The sequence below is a fragment of the Liolophura sinensis genome, chromosome 8 (genome assembly GCF_032854445.1).
Source record: "Liolophura sinensis isolate JHLJ2023 chromosome 8, CUHK_Ljap_v2, whole genome shotgun sequence".
Classification (NCBI taxonomy): domain Eukaryota; kingdom Metazoa; phylum Mollusca; class Polyplacophora; order Chitonida; family Chitonidae; genus Liolophura; species Liolophura sinensis.
This window is the reverse complement of record NC_088302.1, coordinates 49,617,929-49,637,110: the sequence shown is the minus strand read 5'-3', so window position 1 is coordinate 49,637,110 and position 19,182 is coordinate 49,617,929. Positions and strand designations below refer to the sequence as shown.

Below are 19,182 nucleotides of genomic sequence, written 5' to 3'. Positions count from 1 at the left end.
TGCCTCAAAGCATTCTATATTTGTAGTTAGTACATATCGTTTCTAAATTATATAACACATATATTCATATGAATGGAGATCATTCATCAAAATCTAATGACTTTTCACTGCTTTATGATTGCTTCAAAGATAAAGCAATGTCAATTTCCAATGCTCCTGAAATTTAAAAAATTTGAAATGTATGTGCTGTTCTGTCATCTATTCTCTCAATATAATCAATCAATTGTTATGTGATCATTTAATTATCCCTTAAGCAACATACAATTAATAAAATCTAAAAATTAGGACATCAAACTTTTTAGGTCTTTGTGAGAGAGAATTTATCCATGTAAATTTCCTGTTGGAACATGGGAATAAAGCATCTGCTGCACTCACTAAAGTTTAACTAGCTGGTGCATTTTACTGTCAAAATAATTATACATGTACAGTGTATTATTAATCAAAATATTGAATTTTTTTTTTGCAGAGAACAAAAACCTATTCAGTTTAGACCAATTCAGTGAAGTAATCCAGAAGATTACATGTGATATCATATGGAACAGTATTTGTAATGTGTTGCCTTATCTTTTAGTCTCTCGCCCATGAAGTTTGTCCCCAGTGTTGACCTGTGAAATATCCATATCTGCCTATAATGACAGACACTGAAATCTGTCTGTAGCAAAACAGTTACCCTGATCAACAGCCAAGGGAAATAATCAAATTTCTTCGCCAGACAGATACAAGCATCCAGCTTATTAGTCTGTCTGACTCTTCTGACTTCATCTTACTAAACCTTGCCACTGTAATCAGCCAAGGACAATATATAACCCACTTTTGTGCTGAACAGGAAAATCCTTTCCAAAACTTTACCAAAGACATGGCTAGGGTACTATGAATATGCACTTAATCTACAGAATGAAGCAACTTGATAAGAGTACAGTACAGGCATTCATGAAGACTCACAATGACACTACAAGAAATAAATAAGTAAATAAATAAATAAATAAATAAGTGTTGCCTAAGTGTATTTAGTACTGCATTCAACATGTAGTTTTTGGGTTAATTTGGAGCAGAGATTTGCAATATGCATGTATACACCCACATTATTGGCATGCACTTGTAAGCGTTATAGATACAATGTATGCATGACTTTGAAAAGATTCCTCATTTGAGTTTTTCTCTATTTTATCACAATTTCTGCAAAGAATACAGGTCATATTACCATATACCTTGTTGGGAATCAACTTGCCACTGTAAAATGTGCATGTTCAATCAAAACGATACTCTGTTAGAAATCTTCGTATATTTCAATTCGGAAACCAAGGCAGATGTAGGAAAAGGGGGGTGTTCTGATTTGAACCATACCTGTATTAAGCTGAGATTCCATATACGCGGTATGCGGTTTGCGGTATACGGCACGCGGATACGGCATGCGGTATGCGCTTTCTCTGATTCCATTTATGCGGTAACCTATGCGTTTTCTTTCATTCATGGTGCGTTTTTATCAGAGCAAACATGTCGTATTCCTCCATTTCACGACGTGTGGCTTTAGAGCAAGATTCAGACATTGCCATAATAGCAATGTCATATAAGTTGTTGCAACTAAAGAAGCGTAAAAAGAGAAAATACCGATGGTGGGTCCACAGCATTTTGCGGCAAAGAGCTCAGCAGGGAGCTTTCCATAACTTGGTCCCGGAATTGCGTCTAACCAGAGAACAATTTAAACAAGTTCCCACCACGTGTCGGGGAAACACCCCACCAGTGATGTCATTTCTTGGGATACCCTGTCCGGTTTCGAAAACGCATACCGCATCGATCGCTACATGGTGCGATTGATTTTGCCGTATACGTTTCCGCATGAAAAAACGGATCCGCGACCGTACCTATGGAATCATTGCAACTTATTTTAACTATTTCGATTTTTTGCCGCGTACCGCATAGCGCGTACCGTATACCGCTATCGCATGTAAGGAATCTCAGCTTTAACTAGTTCAAATTTCAATACCAGGCTCATAATGAGACCTAGTGCTTTCTGCACATCTGATGGAAGTCAGCTTTGCATGTAGGCATTGTATAGCTTATGATGCAGTAGCACTCTGCATATCTATACAGGCATGTCCAAAGGCAGATATAAACAACTGGAATCCAGCTTAATGTACTAGTATTTGTTATATAGGAAACTATTATAATACCTTCAGGTGTTTTGCCACAATTTCTGTCATAAGAGCCCATAAAATGACATCAGCTGCAACAAAACTGGTAAGCCAATCCCAAACAAAAACTATCTGTACACCATATTAGCATATTAGGTCTGCCACAGCCAAGGCGGGTTGATTGTGTTCTATAGTGACACTGTTCTATTTCCATGAAGATCTCTTGTCAAAAGCTCTGCCGATCAGCAAGTATGCCCCATAGGCATTAGAAAATGCTGCCAGCATCTAAATATATGGTAGACAAAGATGCCTTTCTGATGGAGAGGAAGGCAATAAAGGGCTGGACTTTTTTATTCCTCGGCACTTGATTATGACAGGTATCCTGCCACAAAGTACACTAATAGTGCCTCCACAAGAGCTGGCTAAACCGGCCAAGTGGGCAAAGTTTAATAGCCACTTTGGCAGGTTTAGGACAATTTGTATGTCATAGGATGAAATTAGAAGACAATGTCTCTCTTTCCTTTACTAGTTCACCAAAGTATCGATTTTCTTCAATGAGTCTTTGTAATGGAACCAATGGGCCTGATCCAGAACTAACTGGCTCATATGCGCATCCTCTTCAAAATTGATGATCGTACTTTCACAAGTTCACAAGGTACAAATATACCAAACAATATCACTACCTGTACATACAGCACAAATTGGATATCTCCAGAGTTACACAAGAGATAATCGATACTTTATCAAGTCGGTGACTTGTGCCAAAGTTCTGGTATTATTACATGTAATTAATTGTAACCTTTTTGCTTTTACTTTACTTTTATCTTCTTATATTGTTTCATATTTCAGTCTACAACATTTCAACACAAAATTAAGAAATACTTCTTCTGTCTTAAAAACATCTTTATTTTAATGCAAGTAAGTTTTCAACCCATCCAAAACCCTACCTCTTACAAAGATTCCTTACAGAGAATGGTATATACAGTCTACCACTTTAATATTACCATGCTGTAAAACAGTTCATCCCATAAATGTGAGCCACGACAGGAGATTAAAGAGAAGGCATAAATTACGTATCAAATCTTTCATCAACAATGTTGAGAGCTACTTGATTGGCTCACAACAGTTCAATGATAATAATCAACCCAATTAAAAGCTACACATGCACCAAACTACTTTGTTTTTACTACGTGACTTTATTGTCTGCATTGAGTGCAGATATCTAAGATATAAGATGATGTTTTAATTATACAAATTATACAATTATAAAACCTACGGTAAATCTCTTCGACCTCGAAAACATTTTTTCAGGGGAATTTAAGCATACATTTATTATGAAAATGACACTAAAATGATTTATTTTATGAACAATTAGGGCACCAATCGCACTTGACCAGTGAAAATAATGCCTATAATGATGTGGTAATACTGACAGTCAACCATCAGTATATCCAGTGTCTCATACTGTACATTATAAACTAAATATAGATGTTACCAGTAACTGACAACACAAATATGGGGGTCAAATGTTGAGAGTATTATTAATGAAAACTGACATAGTTGTGAAAACACATCATTCTCTGTTAACTGTTAGACTGCCTATGTATTAGCTTTATAGGCACAAATAAACAGGAACACTGACATATTGCTGAACAGAACAAAAGACTGCCTATTTGTTTTAGGCAGACAAAGTTAACCCAATGTTAGGAACATGTATACTTTGATGCTTTTCCACTCTTCTATACTGTACTTCCTCTCAGTCCACACATAAGTTTTCATTAACTGTCACATCATCTTTAATTCAAGTAATACAGTCCAGACTTTTCTATATACCAGTATATTATATGTGTATAATTAGCCTAGCTGTTCCATACTGTATGACATCATTGCTTGTTCAGGCATTCCTGATCTTAAAAATACTACATGTTATAGTTTGTTTATGGGATCTTCGTGAAGAGATACAACCCAAACTATAAATGTTTGCAGCAGAATTCTCTAGGCTTGATTCTGGATTTGCTTTTTTTTTTAAATCTACAAGTATCTGGAATTAGTCAGGCCCATGTATATATTCTTTTCACGGAAATCATATATACATGTAAATGCCCCAGAGGACCTACATGTATTTGTAGCACTGTTTCAAGCTCTTGTGACATTTTGATTATTTCCCATTTCTGATGTACATCCCACACATGTGACATCATGATTCAACCAGTTTTGCAATTGCTTCCCTAAGGTCCTTAGATTGTTTCCCTAAGGTCCTTAGATAGCTCTTTTTCTCTCAACCCTTTATCCTTACTCAATTATACTCCAACACAACTATAAAAAGTCATCCTCTACAGTAATCCCTTGAAAGTTAAACCCAAATGTTGATGCATAAAATATTGTCATTTTCTACTGAGATGGCATATAAAAAATAAAACCTCAGGAATAGATCATACATGTTCACAGGGAAGCTACATGTCGCAGAAAACACAAGCTGACTAGTCTATGACTGCATCAGTTACATGAGGTAAACCCCCCCCCCCCCAAAAAAAACAAAAAAAATAATATAATAAAATAAAATAGAAATAAATGAGTATTATAAGATGGCCATACCTTTACAATACATATACCCTTATTCCTCAACCATTTCACATATGAAAGATCAACTTTCAGTGCAATTCATGCACACTTTGAATTTGATTTTGGAGACAACTATACATTGGATGGATGAGCCAGTGTCAGGGCATAACAAAACTCTGACAATGCTGCATGCAGTCGCATTTATACTCCATCAATGATAACCTAGTAATGTACTACTGTACATCTTCAACCTTTTCACAGGGTGGCAAGGTGTTTATTGAAGCATATTCTGAAGGCATTATTCTGTGTAGGCTGATAAAGTTGTACTTTTTGTGAAGTCCTGAAATTGTCCAACCCAACCAATGTAGTTTTGTCCCCAAAATCAAATTAAAAATGTGCATAAATTGCACTGAAATTTGCTCTTTCATAGGCGAACAGGTTGAGGAATTAGGGTAATTAGCCTATCAAACTAAATTAAAGGTAAATAAAGGAATGCAGCCATTACATGACTGAAACATATTTTATTCAAGACACTGACACAATCTTTACACACACCCTATTAGATAACACTAATTTTGCCAAACGGAGTAATTTCTACATTGATTTTCATGACTAAGACAACCGTTATACCACTGTCAACAACAACGTACGCTTTAAGTTCTTGAACCTTTTAATGTGTAGCTGAAAGGTCTCGACTGATCCTCTAAACAACAAGGTTTTTACCTAATTGGCTCTCTTTGGAGGGTATTAGATTGTGATTTTTCAACACCACAGGCAAATATGTGATAAAAACCACATATAGAAATTCTACTGGAGTGTAACTCTGGCAAAGCTATATGGAAAAAACAATGGAAAGTATTTCCAAATTCATTTAACGATAATAAATCGTTGGCGTGCCACTATCAAACCCTGTGCCAGCTGAACACACTTAAGGCAGGCTGGCATACATATATGTATAGAGCTGCACTTATGTTTTGGTAGTGTGGTAGTCTGGGAATGTGCGAGGCCTAAATTACAATCATCTTCACAAGAAAATTGCAATCATTTGTCGTGCCATGAATGATGATGGATGGAAGGACAGTAGACTGCAGACGGCAGAGTCCAGCAGAGCTCTGGAGCATTGCCTGATGGACGGAATTAGTAAAGGCTCAAAGAGAGGCAATCTGTAGAGATAGTAAAGATATACGTACTCGAGTCGTCTAACAATGATGAAGAACAAGTCTTTACCACTCAGCTGCTACCAATCACATCATGTTTGTAGACAGACTTCCTGTTTCATGATCACAACAGAGTTGATGCTACTGGCATTTCTCTGCTTGTTAAACATTTTAAAGAGAACAGGTTGACAGGTTGTATTCAGCATGAAGCCCAATGGAATCTCCACAACGCCTCCACTTACGCCTCCACTAAGCTGTAAAACTTCAACCTTTTCTACCACTAAAGCCATTTTTTTGTGTGGAATTTATGCATACAATTATTATGAAAATGATGCTCAACAGATTATTTTGTGTTATTACAGATCTAAGCTCATAAACTGAGAAAATTCTTCCTCTACCACCCCACAGTTGCCTCTCATGTTTGAAACAAAAGTCGCACAGCCGGTTAAAAAGGTTGAAGAATTAGGGTATAAACAAAATACAAGATCATGAATTTCTGACTATATCAAATGTATGTACACACGTCACTTAACAAAAACTGGTCTACACTTATATTATATTTGTAAAATAAAAATCAAAATTGTAAAATGAACATTCTGTGCAGCTCGATCAGAAACACTTTTTCAAAGTTTGCACATATAAGAAAAGTGTGGAAGAACAAGTTCCTCCAGCTACATCCGGAAATAGTGTGCATTAAAATTTGTTTTTTACGTATATGTAGATACATGTATGTACCACTTTATCATACTTTGCCTGATCCACCAATGAAATGCTGGAATGAATGAATTAATGACTGGTTACCATCAGGTCTTGACCTAGCTGAATAATTGAGTACCCCTTTTGATTCCCACAACTGACAGTTTCACCATTTTTTATACAGTGAAAATTGACAACACTGACAACAAGTCTATATTGAGAATAAAGACATGGGTTTCCAGTCTACCTTGTAATCAAGTTCATCTTAATGCACTTTGCACATAATCCAAATTTCGTAGAGCTAATTTAAATAGCTTTTTCATTTTGCGATTTAATCGTGTATGTATCTATGATCCTATTTTTTATCTAATAAAACAGAACGCTTTAATAACTTGAGTTATTACATTAGTAAATCAGTACCATTTTTTTATTCCATGGGACAATCAATTTTGTTGTTGTTTAGTTGTTGTAGAGACAGACATTTTTGTTAACTTTTTTCTTGGTCTGAGGCATGACCAGTTTATACAAACTGCCCTGTATATGCAATAACAACAAAATGTTAATCATCTGCAATCACAAACTTTTGACCCACAATCACTTTGATGAATTCGCAATAAATGCCCTGCATAAAATCCTGAAGATGTTATGGCGATGACAGCACTTTGGCACCAATCCAGTTATGTGGAAATATCTTGAAATAATAGAATGTATGGACAGCTATAACACAAATATTCAAAACTGACACATTACATAACACTACTTTAACTGTTCACATAATAGTAGGCCCACACATGCATCCATGCACAAGGTCCTTTTATCCAGAAAAGTGGTTCCTGTTTGGCACCAGGATGGCGTGGAATTGCCTCATTATGGGGCGATAACAACACGTGACGTAAGAGTCCAGATGTGCTGAACATTATTCTGAGCTTGATTTATCTGCCTAAAGAAAAAATTTGGATTTCTGTCCACAGCGGAGATGCACCAAATTACATTTACCATGCATACACATAGATATGTAAACTGTTCAATACAAGGGTGCTCTTGACATAGCTTAAATTTGATCATTTCTATGGCAGAAGGCAGCAATACAGTTCAACTTCATATTAGATTATTGCAATGTTCTGTGGCAAAATGATGGAAAATCAAATTCACTCAACAGATTGTGAATTCTCATGATCAGAATGTACAGAAAAACAGGATCTATCATCGTCAGCAATAGAATACAGAAAAACAGGATCTATCCATCATCAGCTATAGAATACAGAAAAACAGGATCTATCATCGTCAGCTATAGATACAGAAAAACAGGATCTATCCATCATCAGCTATAGAATACAGAAAAACAGGATCTATCATCGCCAGCTATAGAATACAGAAAAACAGGATCTATCATCGTCAGCTATAGAATACAGAAAAACAGGATCTATCATCGTCAGCTATAGAATACAGAAAAACAGGATCTATTACGTCAGCTATAGAATACAGAAAAACAGGATCTATCATCGTCAGCTATAGAATACAGAAAAACAGGATCTATCATCATCAGCTATAGCATACAGAAAAAAAGGATCTATCCATCATCAGCTATAGAATACAGAAAAACAGGATCTATCCATCATCAGCTATAGAATACAGAAAAACAGGATCTATCCATCATCAGCTATAGAATACAGAAAAACAGGATCTATCATCGCCAGCTATAGAATACAGAAAAACAGGATCTATCATCATCAGCTATAGCATACAGAAAAACAGGATCTATCCATCATCAGCTATAGAATACAGAAAAACAGGATCTATCCATCATCAGCTATAGAATACAGAAAAACAGGATCTATCATCGTCAGCTATAGAATACAGAAAAACAGGATCTATCATCATCAGCTATAGAATACAGAAAAACAGGATCTATCCATCATCAGCTATAGAATACAGAAAAACAGGATCTATCATCATCAGCTATAGCATACAGAAAAACAGGATCTATCCATCATCAGCTATGGAATACAGAAAAACAGGATCTATCCATCATCAGCTATAGAATACAGAAAAACAGGATCTATCCGTCATCAGCTATAGAATACAGAAAAACAGGATCTATCATTGTCAGCTATAGCACACAGAAAAACAGGATCTATCATCATCAGCAATAGAATACAGAAAAACAGGATCTATCATCGTCAGCAATAGAATACAGAAAAACAGGATCTATCATTATCAGCTATAGCATACAGAAAAACAGGATCTATCCATCATCAGCTATAGAATACAGAAAAACAGGATCTATCCATCATCAGCTATGGAATACAGAAAAACAGGATCTATCATCATCAGCTATAGAATACAGAAAAACAGGATCTATCATTGTCAGCTATAGAATACAGAAAAACAGGATTTATCACCATCAGCTATAGAATACAGAAAAACAGGATCTATCATTGTCAGCTATAGAATACAGAAAAACAGGATCTATCATCGTCAGCTATAGAATACAGAAAAACAGGATCTATCATTGTCAGCTATAGAATACTGAAAAACAGGATCTATCATTGTCAGCTATAGCATACAGAAAAACAGGATCTATCATCGTCAGCTATAGAATACAGAAAAACAGGATCTATCCATCATCAGCTATAGAATACAGAAAAACAGGATCTATCATCATCAGCTATAGCATACAGAAAAACAGGATCTATCATCGTCAGCTATAGAATACAGAAAAACAGGATCTATCATCGTCAGCTATAGAATACAGAAAAACAGGATCTATCATCATCAGCTATAGCATACAGAAAAACAGGATCTATCATCATCAGCTATACAATACAGAAAAACAGGATCTATCATCGTCAGCTATAGCATACAGAAAAACAGGATCTATCCATCATCAGCTATAGCATACAGAAAAACAGGATCTATCCATCATCAGCTATAGAATACAGAAAAACACAAATGGTAGCAAGCAGAATCCAAGTACCAGTGCTGGTTGCTTAGGATTGACAATAAATGGGACATTTCTCCTGCGAGATCGGTTCTCACTCAGCAAATTGGCTCCAGCATTTTTTGTAGTTTCTCTGCATATCAGAATCAGGTTTTTCCTTATCCATAGAGAGCCATAAATCCACAACAATCAGTTTGCTTGTTTACTTGGGGTGTAATGTTGTTTTCAACATTCTTGTGCCAGTTCATTTCCATTATGCTAATATTTTATGTCTATGCTACTAGACATGTATACCTCTGTGGAATATATTGCATATTAGATGATGATCAAGTTGATTTGATTTCATTTCTTTATCTGAATGGTGTTTTACGCCATACTCAAGAATATTTCCCTTATACAATGGCGGCCAGCATTATGGTGGGAGGAAAGCTGATTTGATAATTAACCCACCTATTCACATTGTAATGACAATGGGCCCATAGGTACTTCACCTTTCCCCCTATGGATGGAGGGACAAACCATGAAATTAGGAAAATTACTAATTTGGAAGTTTTAAAAGTTAAAGGAATGACAGAAAGAAAAAACTGGATCTCTCTCTCTCATTAAGGGGATCGTCTAATCCACTGGCCATACTACAATCATAAAAAGTTGGCTTTTCCACCTTCTCATCTATAAAGGTAAAATGCAAGCATCCACATGCACATATATTATGTCATGTGGAAAAAGTGCAAAAAGGGGGTACATATATAATTTCATAAATTGCTGTAACCGGAGGCATATTTAAACAGGCGTTCAAAATTTACTCACACATACAATTTATCTGTATGTATCCAAAGTTGGTGATTTTTTGGCCAATTTGTAACTGATCACTGAAAATGACTCACAGGTGGACAAACAAACAGACATACATAACCACAGCATAGAGATATACTAGGCTTTGGCTCATTTTCATCCACACAAACAGTGAATGCAGTATTACACAAGACCCTGTACTTCACTAAGCACAATGAGCGATCTAGTTTAAGAGAACTGCTGCTTTCATTCTACATAACCATACAATGTATAAATAATACATCCAAATACTGAATAACAATACAACTGACCTCATCTTGACCATGAGGATGACTGCTCAAAGCTTAATTCGATGTCCACCAACAATGGGTTTTCTTGTAAAATTTGCCTCCTTGGGGAATTTCAGTTCAACTGGGGAATTGTGCAGCTATCTACATATTGCACTGTACGACACACTTCTGGAAAAAAAGATGAAAGGTTACCAAAATACCATGTAGTTCATGTCTTGACTACAACCACCCACCATCGACTCGGAACAAATAAAATGACTCCAAATTAACTCCAGCTAACTGATAAATGGCTACCCCACCCCCAACACACACACACAAACATTGTGATTCCCAAACTACAGTGTACATGTAAGCATAGCTAGGAGCCGACATGTACACATTTATTACAAAAACTTGGATGGCACGTAATTTCTTGGGTTCTATTAAGTTCTCAAGGTTACATACATAAAGCACCTGTTCAAGGATTTCCCAATCAGAACACTACATTATCTATTAGAATCCACTATAGCTGGTCCATGACCTACACATATTTCATAAAATCAGGCTAAAAAATAACAAATTTGATAATTAACACAATTTGGCTCTGAGCATATAATATAAAAATCAAAATTCTTGAAAGTCTTTTAAAATCTCTGTATTAACTGTAAATGCCTACCAGTTCTCCACAACTCTGATGGGTCTGGTAAAATCCAGGGTAAAGTGTTGCACTCTCAGAGTATATACGTCCACCAGCAGGGAGCCAATGTCAGACCACTGAAGTAAAATCACAAGATTACCACAACAATTGACTGTTTATAGCAGCCCTTCTCACTAGCATGACCATCCTGTCCCAAGACTGTTCTGACTGCATGAGGAAGCAATAGAGCAAGTCAGGGAGGGTTTCAACGTCAGCCACGAGGCAGTGAATTAGAGAGGCAAGCTGTGCTTCCAGCTACTCTCGTCCTTCCAGACTATGCACTGTCAGCCACTGATCAATATAGCCAATTCTCATAGGCAGCTCTGACAATGGGTGTCAAAGTCGGCGCCCAAATACCAAAGAGATTTCAAAAAAAAGAGAAAATAAAATAAAAAATGACTCTGGAATGAACTGTTTTGGTCAGAACATTGGAAAGATTGGTTGCCGACTTGAAACTACTGTTTTTTTCCACAGTTGCCCTTATGTCACCGTACAATATTGCAACCAATCACTGAATAAAAATAAAATGTTCTTGTGCAGTCAGTACAGGACCAGAGCTAAGACAATCTTAACAGATTACACAGAATTTAGATGCCATTAGATTTCTCACAAAATTAATGAAAGATGAAAAAAATCAAAGACCAAACAAAGAAAAAAAAAGAAAAAAATCAAGCAATATAAACTGGTTTGTTTTGCACAAAGCTGTATGTGAAAGGCTTGATGGTGTTATTTATATAATAATTCCGTTTAGTAGTAGAAGCCTGGAAATTAGCAGAAGGGCAAAGACATTGTCTCCTGAACCAAACAGTACTCTGATGTGTGCAAACTGTTTTGTACGGGACAAAACTGCCATGTTAACAGTACTCCGATGTGTGCAAACTGTTTTGTACAGGACAAAACTGCCATGTTCACAGTACTCTGACGTGTGCAAACTGTTTTTTACAGGACAAAACTGCCATGTTAACAGTACTCTGACGTGTGCAAACTGTTTTGTACAGGACAAAACTGCCATGTTAACAGTACTCTGACAGGGGCAAACTGTTTTGTACAGGACAAAACTGCCATGTTAACAGTACTCTGACAGGGGCAAACTGTTTTGTACAGGACAAAACTGCCATGTTAACAGTACTCTGACAGGGGCAAACTGTTTTTTACAGGACAAAACTGCCATGTTAACAGTACTCTGACAGGGGCAAACTGTTTTGTACAGGACAAAACTGCCATGTTAACAGTACTCCGATGTGTGCAAACTGTTTTGTACAGGACAAAACTGCCATGTTAACAGTACTCTGACAGGGGCAAACTGTTTTGTACAGGACAAAACTGCCATGTTCACAATACTTTGACAGGGGCAAACTGTTTTGTACAGGACAAAACTGCCATGTTAACAGTACTCCGATGTGTGCAAACTGTTTTGTACAGGACAAAACTGCCATGTTAACAGTACTCTGACGTGTGCAAACTGTTTTGTACAGGACAAAACTGCCATGTTAACAGTACTCCGATGTGTGCAAACTGTTTTGTACAGGACAAAACTGTCATGTAAAGATTACATGGTAAATTTTAATGAGAGTAGGTATCTAGGAAATTTGCCAGTTATGTCGCCAACAACAACTTAATAACTATGTCCAGGCTTCTATTGCCTTCAAAGGCTATTACAAACTAATAGATGAGCAGCACTGGGCTACAGCATGTGTACTATTTAGTGAATCCCTTAAAATCTGTAATTCCATAATGGAACAATAAATCTAGCCTTTGGCAAAGTCATAAAACTGATGGCTAGCCAAAGTCATACCGCCACAGACAGGTTCCTAGTACATATTGCTCCACCTCCTCTTTGCAGAGAGGCTGGAAAAGGATTAATCCAAAGTCTATCACGATTAATCACAAAAAATAAGTTATGTAGATCAGGATTGTACACAGATAAGAGATCAACTAAAATCCATAATAGCCTGCAAAAAAAGCATAATGTATTTCATTTAGAGCTTAATATATAAAAATGCACACTCAGAAGCTAAAATTGATACTTCTGATGCCAACACTTAAGTTTTTTCTGATAAGAAACTAATCAGGCTTCTCAAACAACTCTTAAGCACCCCATAAGGGGAATTTATTTATTTATTTAGTTGATTGGAGTTTTACGCCGTGCTCAAGAATATTTCTCTTATACGACGAAGGCCAGCATTATGGTGGGTGGAAACCGGGCAGAACCCGGGGGAAACCCACGACCATCCGCCGGTTCCCCATAATTGGAATGAATCGATCTGAATCAAGCAAGATGTGTCACTTGAAAAATGCTAAAGTTTAGATGAAATAGAGTATATCATATCAACGCTTATCATGTTCAAATATTTTTTTTTTAAAAACATATTTTGAGAATATTCCTCTGTCTAAACTGAAAAACAAATCTTTTAAATCATAAATTAAAGCCATAACAAATATATGTTAAGGTGTATTAATTGCCTTAAAAGTTGCCATTAGACAGGCAAAAACAAAACAAAACAAAACAAAACCTTATAGGAATAAGGTATGTTACACATGCACGGTCCAGGATTTCATAATGTACATATGTTAGTGTACAGTGCAGCCCAAGCAGCTAGCATGTAATACACATGTTTATCCTCTGTACAATTATCAATATTTATTATTTATACATCAGTGAAATGTCAAAATGTCCTCCACTGATAAAAGTGTTATTCCATGTTAGAAATCACTTTTGTTATTACAGTTTGATATTTCACACGCAGATGATGTAAAAAAAAAAAAACATTTTGTTTTATGAATGTTCCAATCTGAGCTCAGCAATATGGCGTCATAATAGAGGTTCAGTCAACTATAACATCCCCACATTATACAACAAGTGATAAATTGCAGGATAACTTCGGTACATAGTTACTCAGTGACAGGATACAAAAATATATGGTGTCAGTAGCCTTCATATTATTAACACCATACATGTGTGTATCCTACCACTGAGTGACCATGTAACTAATAGTGCATGAATGGACTGGAAACACATGCAAGACTTACAAAGGTACCTCTGACATGTAAAACATGTTAAATACATGTAATGACCTAAAACTGTGTCCATAAGTAAGTTACACATTTTATAAAATTTATCTTACCCATTCACATACTCTATGCCTGTATATCCTGTTTTAATTGTTTGCTTTATGTTTGATCTTTCTGTGTTCCTTTTGTAAGCTGAACAGTCTTCAATGAAGAAACATTATATATACCTGTAGGTAAAAAAAAAGTAGTTAAGAGCCCCTTTGATGTTTGCAACATGGCTAAGTATTAAATAGCTGTTCTGGATGCGAAGTGTATTGATGAACAGCTCAAATCTCCACTAAAAAAGCAGATCAGCAATAAATACTGAGAAGATATAGACCACCATCTCTACTATGGGTTCCTAACTCCCTTAATGCAAATCAGTAATGGAGAAAAGAATGCTTACACTGACAAAGACATCTCAGGCACACCGCTGATGAAGGCTCTTGACCCTGCCATCCATGTATTGAAGTTTTCCAAAGGCCTCATTTACCTCTGAAAATAGAATAAATAAATCAATGCTTTCTTTCTGACTAGAGCCCCATACTTTCCACCTCAAATTGCTTTGATCAATAAACATCCAAATCATTCAATTGAGAAGAAGATTCTTGAGTGAGATATGCAGCTCTTTATTAATAATTACACTAATAAATGTATGTACAGGGATATTCTCCGTCTTAATTATCTTTCATGTACTAGCTACATGTATATACTTGTTTTTGTGTTTCTATGGGTGACAACATACTGGGAGACCGGTAAATGTACCAGTCGGCTGGCCGGAAATGTCCCCATCACCCCACATCCTCTTTTATGGTCCTTTGTCCAGCTGCAGCAAGAAATGAGGTCTAGTCTTTATGGTCATTTCCAAAAGTTGTGTCCACAAAACTATGCGCATTGGAAGTTTTAAAAGTTTTGCACGATTTGTTTGCCCAGCCACCCAACCTTGCGTTTCATAGAATACAATATTTAGTGCATGGGTAAATTTCTGGCTGAGCCTGTGTAGTACCTATATATGTGTTTTTCATATTTCAGACTACATGTTATAGTTACCACTGCACGTGATATACATGTACACTAGCAGGACACCTTGGCCTACTGGCTCACTGTAATATTTTGCATATTTCCTGGGTGATTTCATGTCACATTAGGTCAGCTTAAAGTACTTGTATACAACACCTTGTATGGGCTCAGCTCAGATTCTCTCTACATTAACCTCCAAAATCATTAAAGACAGCCTTTTATATCCTGTAATTGCTTTTCCTTATTTTGTCTCCATATCTGAGTTGGTGCTATGCATGCATGGTCAATTTAAAACTTTTCTTAACTTGCCACATTAATGATCAGTATAGTTCCTGACAATGAGGTAGTCGGTTCAAATCGAGCCACTGGTGCTTTTGACATTGATTCAAGTCAGGAGATTTGTCCAGTATATTATGACATGTGTACATTGTTTCTGTAACATCAATCAGATCGATAAATGTATTTACTTATTTATTGGATTGGTGTTATGCGCCATACGTGAGAATATTTTACTTATACCACAGCGGAAAACGTTACAGTGGGCGGAAACATGTGACCATCCACAGATTGCTGACAGACTTTTCCGTGTGTAACTGGTGAGGAAGCCAGCATGAGCTGGACTTGAACTCACAACAACAACAATGGTGAGAGGCTACCGAATGATTGCACTGTGCTGAAGATATCAGCCAAATAAAAATCTAATTATTTTAGACATTATAAAAAAATTCATATGAGTAAACATGATACAGATTTAATGTAAAGTCTTTTTAATAATCTCTAGCTAGTTGTTGTATCATGATAGAGGCTGGGGCACTATACACGCCTGACAGTAATTAAGACCTAGTTACCAGGCAACTGCTGTAGACACACCTGGCAAGGCAATTTTCAACCAAAAAGTCAGCTGACAGAAAGAAATCACATCTTGGTGATTCCAGGAGGCAGCCATTTATAATCACATGACTAGACAGCATCTGGTCGTGTCAAAAACTGTTTCCTGTTATTATTCAACTGTGTAAATCGTTCAAAATTATGGCTGCCTGGGAAAACTACATGATGAGTAAAGATGACCAGTGATTTTGACTCTGGGATTTCAAACAAGTTCTGACTCCAGATGGATGATGGTAACAGTCATTGGTGCTCAAAATCACCGGCTCATGACAACAACAAAGGTCTCTGTAAGTTTCACAACATCAACATGGAAGCAATAGAGTAATACGACAATGTTCACCAGAAAGCTAAACAGGAAGTTCCCTACATTGATTACAAATTAAGTGAATGTATACCTCTACTGATGTGGCAATCTCCCGTTACTCCTGTCTGACTGAAATTCCTTACAGGTTGATGATAGTTGGGCATGCTATTCATGACCACACACCTTCTCCTAATGTACAAGTACATCTGTCATTCTTCTCTCATTACCAATCATTTAAATGGAACATCCTCTCTGCACTCTCCTACAGTGAGAATGTGAAAACTGAAAATATGTCTCAAAATGATTTTTTTTGTGGCATAACTTTCTTCATTTCCCATAAAACCATGATCATGCTTTTACAGTTTCTTTTCATGTATATTTAAGTCAGATTGGTGGAAGACAAGCAGTGACCAGCAAACTTGACGGTATAAGAATGCTTCTTCGGCAAACAAAATCTCTGAGAACAATAAAAGCAGGAAGTCATGAAAGTTTTCTGTCTACAAATAGGATAGAACCCACATCTTGTTTGACATATTGATTAAAAGGCATGGAGTTTGCCATTAGTAAAGACATATGGTAGAGTTTTGTATATAGCAAACATATACATGTCAATCATGGTTGAATCATGGTTCAACGGTTGAATTAATGAGATGATAGCCATACTAATGGTAAAAATTACCCTCAACCGATGGATCTGAGCTAGACAGGTATCATATGTATTCACAGCCCCATGCTAGCTGAGTGTACTTACATAGTCCCCAGATTGGGTCTAACCTATATCCACGAGGAAAATCTCATTAAAACAACAGTTCGAAACAAACATGTACTTAACATTTGCTTAAACACCCAAAACGCAAATGTATCAAAGCCAGCATTGGCAACCCATCTATCAACAGTAATCAAACCATTCAGACTTTTGAATCAAATAAGTCAAAGTAATGTCCACCATGTTTGAATTTTAATTTCTAGCTGGGCGATGGGCCGCAAAAAATTTATCCCAGCTAACATTCTCTGAAAGGATTTGATTGGTAGTAAAGAGAATGTTGGCAGGGATAACATTTTTGTGATCCATCACCCCACTGGAAGTTCGAATTGTAAACATAGGGGATGTTAGTTCAACATGTGGGATTCCTTGGACATGCGTTATGGGGGACCAAATTAACACTTATTAAAAAATTATTGACACTGATAAGTAAAAGAATTAGCGATATTGGTAGATGGTAGTGATTTATCAATACAACTATTTCGTTTATTAAAACTGATAAATAATTTATTACTCGTGATAAACGAGTTAATGATATCTATAATAGTGTTTCTTTTGGTTTCAATCGAAATGACTGTTCCCTCTACATTGCTATAAAAGAAAGGCTGAGAGAAAATGCCTGTATTAGCAGCGTCAGCCATCAAAGAAGTCAGGGCCGTATCACCTTGGTCAGCGATTTTAAGCTGCAGACTATGCAGCGTTTTCGGAGACATAGTAATACAAGTGATATTATATACAAGTGATATCGATACATATGATATAAGATTTTATTGATATCGCTTAAATCAAATGTTAATTTAGCTACTCACAGATGCGTAATGGCCAAGATTTTTTTCTTTGATAACACTGCGTTACCGTCTTATGACATTTTCATTGACAAGGCTTTTGTCCACAAATTTACCGGTTTTACATCTTTCTGTCTGTGTGATGACGTGTGGGAGGTGTATCCGTCAAACAGGAAAGAGATGAATGAAGCAACTTCAACATCGAGTTCTCAAACAACTAAACCCAATCCAATGTTGTTGGCAAACTTTCCCGCCGTCTAACACACACACAATGGAGAGGTGCATAAAAGGGGCCTTACTCTGTACGAAAAGCCAATGGATTTACGTCCCTTGAAAACGTAAATTATCGTTACTTGGACAGCGATACCGGTATACCAAAGGGGCCTGCATATATATATACGGAGGGTACATACCTCGCCTTTAAGCATTTGTTATGTCCTAGGTGTTCCGTGACGATTTGAATCAACGAGCTAATACTGCAAAAGCTAGTGTGTCAAGGTTATTCCATCAAACGCCTTCACTCCAAGTTTCTTAAGGTTTACAACGAGTATAATTCTCTTGTAAGTAAATGTGGACAGATTCTCTGGCGCTCTGCTTCATGATTGAGTCTAATTCAGCTTAACCCGCGGGTAGCGGCTGTATATTCATCATGTTGAATTAGATGGCAGCTTTGGATATATGAACAATTGCAATCTAAGCGCAACTGAGATAAATATTTTATTATCGACAACTTATATTCTAGCAAAGTATGCCTACACGGTTTGAATACGGATTTCACTCAATCGTCTACAACATACCTTGCGTCTTTCCTACATCACCTTACCTTACATCTTTCTTAAAATTTGACTGCTTCTCTGTACGATTCCCTCTTATTTCCGTACTTTTTATACTTTCTTTGTTCTTTGACAGTGTTAAACGTCCTGTTGGGAATTGGCCGAGCGATTATTGACGCGGAACGTCCTTTTTAGTTGACGGCTGCTATACGAATGTCTGTTTCAACACATTGATTCAGACTCTCTGGAAGGGTTGATGTGGCCAAAACGATCGATTGTCCATTATAGCTCAATCGGGATACCATATCTAATCAATGGACGAAGCTTGTCGTGACTGACAGAAGCAGCCTTG

General features: G+C 36.7%; 1 protein-coding gene across 1 annotated transcript in view; it reads right to left on the bottom strand.

The window, feature by feature from the left end:
• Positions 1–18,216, bottom strand: part of LOC135472373 (transient receptor potential-gamma protein-like) — a 158,761-nt gene extending 140,545 nt beyond the window's left edge. Inside the window, exons 1-5 of the mRNA XM_064751846.1 lie at positions 18,082–18,216; positions 14,704–14,792; positions 14,372–14,485; positions 11,226–11,323; positions 10,592–10,738 (exon numbers count right to left, since the gene is read on the bottom strand). The gene's annotated coding sequence lies outside the window, so the exon portion shown is untranslated. The remainder of the gene's footprint in view (positions 1–10,591; positions 10,739–11,225; positions 11,324–14,371; positions 14,486–14,703; positions 14,793–18,081) is intronic.
• Between the last annotated feature and the right edge of the window lie 966 nt (positions 18,217–19,182).